Raw genomic sequence first — 5,000 nt, 5'->3', positions numbered from 1 at the left:
GTGCCGAAGCGAACTCTCCCAGCACAGCGCACGTGCCAACACGTCTGCACAACTGCGATACAAACCACCAGCGAGAACCGCTGGGGCGACCGAGCAGCAGACGGCGTCGCGGCGCCGAGTGCCGGGCGGCGGCGCATCCTCAACGCACACAGTCCTCAGTCGGACCAGCACACTGCAGATGTCCACCGCGCTTCGCACCGGGCCCGCGAGGACCCACTTTGGCCGCCCGGCGCCGCGCGCAGGGTGCCCCGGCGCGCAGCTGCGCCGCCTGCCGCGTCCGTCGGCCGGCGCGCCTGCCACTGGGCGCCCCCACCAGCCGGCTGTAGCGCGTGCGCCCACGCACCGCGCGGCCAGCACGCCGGGCGGCCCCCCCTCACCGGCCGGGGACGGTCCCACCCAGCCACCGCCGCGTATCGCTTCACACACAGATTTGCCCTTACTGATTTACCTCCAGCAACAACAACCGCACCACAATGGGTTTACCAGTTGTTCATTTGCGTTGCGTCACGTCACCAGCAAACGTAGACGTCCATCCCAGTTTGCAAATGCAACGATTATTGCATACCTGTCTGTTAGGTGTCACGACACACTACGTCTGCCCACATACACGCAACAAAATGTGCACGACTAGAGAACACGTGGGAGGTGGCCCCCTACGTATGCGATGTCCATTACGAGACCGACTGTCAACCAGCATCTGTACCATGTCGCAGATGTGGGAACGCGGTGCACCATGCTATCACACTGTGTGAGAAGAGACGACTACGTTTGAATACACGCGCCACTACATCAACAGACGGCTCATGCTGATCGCCATCCAGGGCGTCCGTTACTCCCACACGTCTCTATGGCGTACCACACTGCAATGTAGCTGTTATGGGGAGACGGCACGTGGCTGAGTGCACAACATTTGGACCGTATGGTTCGCTGTTGTTGGGCGCAGTCGTACGGTCACACATGTGCCACAGCGTATCATTCAGTACATACGGACCTATGTGCAGTACAATGTGAGGATTAAGCTTACGATATCAGCGGACAGTGGACACAGGCCGTACCACGACGTAGACTGAGCGCTTCGACATGCGAATGCCAGTGAACAGCTGCGAAGGGCATTGAACACGCAAGCACCTGAACGACCAGCGTGCGAAGGCAGGGTGGAGGGGGGGGGGCGATGTACATCCTGCAGTTGTCCACATTACAGTGTACAGCGGGAGCATGTAAAAAGTAAGCAACACTTGCGAAGTGTTCCACGAAACGACACACAAGAGGGTGGGCGGTGCGAGTAGCGAACTATATTCAGAGGGTTGTGGTTAGACAACACTAGATTAATGTAACGTGTCATATGCCAATTACAGAGCAGGTTAAGGCACAACGTGGGTTAGGTTAAGGCACAACGTGGGTTAGGTTAAGGCACAACGTGGGTTAGGTTAAGGCACAACGTGGGTTAGGTTAAGGCACAACGTGGGTTAGGTTAAGGCACAACGTGGGTTAGGTTAAGGCACAACGTGGGTTAGGTTAAGGCACAACGTGGGTTAGGTTAAGGCACAACGTGGGTTAGGTTAAGGCACAACGTGGGTTAGGTTAAGGCACAACGTGGGTTAGGTTAAGGCACAACGTGGGTTAGGTTAAGGCACAACGTGGGTTAGGTTAAGGCACAACGTGGGTTAGGTTAAGGCACAACGTGGGTTACGTTAAGGCACAACGTGGGTTACGTTAAGGCACAACGTGGGTTACGTTAAGGCACAACGTGGGTTACGTTAAGGCACAACGTGGGTTACGTTAAGGCACAACGTGGGTTACGTTAAGGCACAACGTGGGTTACGTTAAGGCACAACGTGGGTTACGTTAAGGCACAACGTGGGTTACGTTAAGGCACAACGTGGGTTAGGTTAAGGCACAACGTGGGTTAGGTTAAGGCACAACGTGGGTTAGGTTAAGGCACAACGTGGGTTAGGTTAAGGCACAACGTGGGTTACGTTAAGGCACAACGTGGGTTACGTTAAGGCACAACGTGGGTTACGTTAAGGCACAACGTGGGTTACGTTAAGGCACAACGTGGGTTACGTTAAGGCACAACGTGGGTTACGTTAAGGCACAACGTGGGTTACGTTAAGGCACAACGTGTGTTAGGTTAAGGCACAACGTGGGTTAGGTTAAGGCACAACGTGGGTTAGGTTAAGGCACAACGTGGGTTACGTTAAGGCACAACGTGGGTTACGTTAAGGCACAACGTGGGTTACGTTAAGGCACAACGTGGGTTACGTTAAGGCACAACGTGGGTTACGTTAAGGCACAACGTGGGTTACGTTAAGGCACAACGTGGGTTACGTTAAGGCACAACGTGGGTTACGTTAAGGCACAACGTGTGTTAGGTTAAGGCACAACGTGGGTTAGGTTAAGGCACAACGTGGGTTAGGTTAAGGCACAACGTGGGTTAGGTTAAGACACAAATTGCGTTACAAATTGCGTTACATTGCGGTACAAATTGCGTTACATTGCGGTACAAATTGCGTTACATTGCGGTACAAATTGCGTTACAAATTTGGTTAGGTTAAGGTGCAAAATGGGTTGGATTACAGTACACAACATGGTAAGAGATAGTGTGTTTGGGGGGGGGGGGGGGGGCAGGTTCGTTGGTAGTGATCATTGTAAGTGAATGTCTGAGGCAGCGTCAGTATGTCACAGCAGTTCTGTCTCGTCAGGATGCGCTTTTCGCTCGTGACTGGAGGCGCGCCGCGTCTGTGGTTGCGGCAAGGGAGTGGCAGACCTGTGTGATTCATTCCTGCCATTGTTTCTGTGCCGTAACAGGAGGCAGTGTGGTGGTGTTGGGTGCACCCCTGTGTAGGACATGTGTGGGTGTTGGTGGCTTATCTGAGCAATTGTGGATGTTGGACGGGTGGGATATTCTATTTTATAATTGGACCCCCTGGTGTGGTTATCATAGTGTGGATGGTGTACTGTGGCGGAGAGGATGCACCGGACGTTGGTCCATGCTGGTGCTTACATATCGTATCTGTGTCTGTTACAGGCAGAGAGTAATGTGTGATGGAGTGTCTCGCTGAGGTGTGGTTCATATTGTGTGCACAGACTTACAGCATGTATAGGGACAGCGGGAATTTGGCATATTGGATATAACTCGTCATGAAACGCAAGATATAGGGGTGGATTGCAACGTACGAGTGCGGGAAGAGTCCGCCGTTCATCCGCTTGGGTTGCGATTTGGGCGGTTGGGGTGGGGCACGTGCGGGTGCGGGTGGAGTGATTGTCGGTTGACTACTTCGTGCGACGCAGGCACTGGCGTTCGGGTTCCTGTGGTGGACAGATGATGCAGGCTTTGTGGGTGGCGTCGAAAAATGGGTACTGTGGGACCTAGCGATGTCGTAGTCGGGGTGGCGTCTCATAGATGGCGGTATCGTCGGTGCAGCAGGTCATGTTTCGGGAGACTTGCAGATGGCGGTATTTAGTTTTCGTGTTGCGCGCGACATGGTGGACGTAGTGTCGTCCGATTCGCGTAGATGGGGCTATTGCATGTGGTTTCGTCACATTGTCATAGATGGCGATGCTGTGGTTTGGCAGTATGGTTGGTGTAGTTCCGTTGGATTCCTGTAGATGGAGGTGTCGTTTCTGGGCCAGACGGCAATGTAGTTTGGTCACATTCTCATAGATGGCTGTGTTGTGTCTGTGGGTGGCGGTGTCAGCGTCGTCCCATAGAGGGCGGTATGGTCTGTTTATTGTGGACGTTGATGTCAGGACCAGAGGGCGCGCGCGAACCGTTGCCCATATTTTCCTACCCTCCTATTACTCGTTGTAGATCTATAACACTGCCCAGCGTTGCAACTAAATGATGTTCACATCTGTTGCATCTCTCGTGCCCTCGCAATAATAATAATAATTCACCGCAGCGCCAAAGACATGTAAACAGCATACATCGCGCCCTACAGACTTATCACCACACACACTAACCGCCCCGGGGACTTGCCAACGACACACCCTTTCCCAAGTCTATTTTCTTGCGGAGCATCATGTCTTATTATATTTTATTTCACATCCATAGTTTAGAGGTATCGGAGTTCACCGTACTGCGGTCTACGCTACGTTACCACACAGCGCGCGCGCCCGCCGGCGTACACTCACCGTTGCCTGCCGGGCACCGCGACCGCCGCACGGCACCCACCCGACACCGCCGCCTCCACGCGACGCTCCGACCGGTGGGCCGACACCGCCCGTCTGGCACCCATCACCGGCTGACAAAGCGATACGCTGTAGCGCGGCGGACCACAACGCGCCCGGCCGCCGCCGCCGCCTCCCCCGCGCGCACGGAGGCGGCACCCATCGCAGCACCCACGCCAGCGGCAAGGGGCCCGCAAACCGATACGCCCGAGTCCGCCGCACCCAATGCAGCGCCCTGGGTGCGCTGCGCCCGGCCGGACCGATACGCCCAGAGATGCCAAGCACAAAGAAACAAATTACAAGATACACACGTGCCCCTGGCGCCCAGCCGCGGGGGTCTCGTCTCGCGACAAGACGAATCCCCCAAGCTAGGGCTGAGTCTCAACAGATCGCAGCGTGGCAACTGCTCTACCGAGTACAACACCCCGCCCGGTACCTAAGTCGTCTACAGACGATTCCGAGTCCCGACATCGAAATATAGACACCCATGGTCGACCGGTAGGAGCAGGGCGGCGCCGGGAACAGATCCCAGACAGCGCCGCCCGAGTGCCCCGTCCGGCAAACAAGTTGGGCCCGTACGGCGCGGCGCCACGTGGGTCGACCGCGCCTAGTAAAGTCACGTATTTTCGAGCCTTTCGACCCTCGGGACTCCTTAGCGATATCGTTGCCACAATGGCTAGACGGGATTCGGCCTTAGAGGCGTTCAGGCTTAATCCCACGGATGGTAGCTTCGCACCACCGGCCGCTCGGCCGAGTGCGTGAACCAAATGTCCGAACCTGCGGTTCCTCTCGTACTGAGCAGGATTACTATCGCAACGACACAGTCATCA

This window comes from Schistocerca cancellata, unplaced genomic scaffold (assembly GCF_023864275.1).
Source record: "Schistocerca cancellata isolate TAMUIC-IGC-003103 unplaced genomic scaffold, iqSchCanc2.1 HiC_scaffold_234, whole genome shotgun sequence".
Classification (NCBI taxonomy): Eukaryota; Metazoa; Arthropoda; class Insecta; order Orthoptera; family Acrididae; genus Schistocerca; species Schistocerca cancellata.
The sequence above is the reverse complement of the archived record's forward strand: the minus strand, read 5'-3'. Positions refer to the sequence as shown.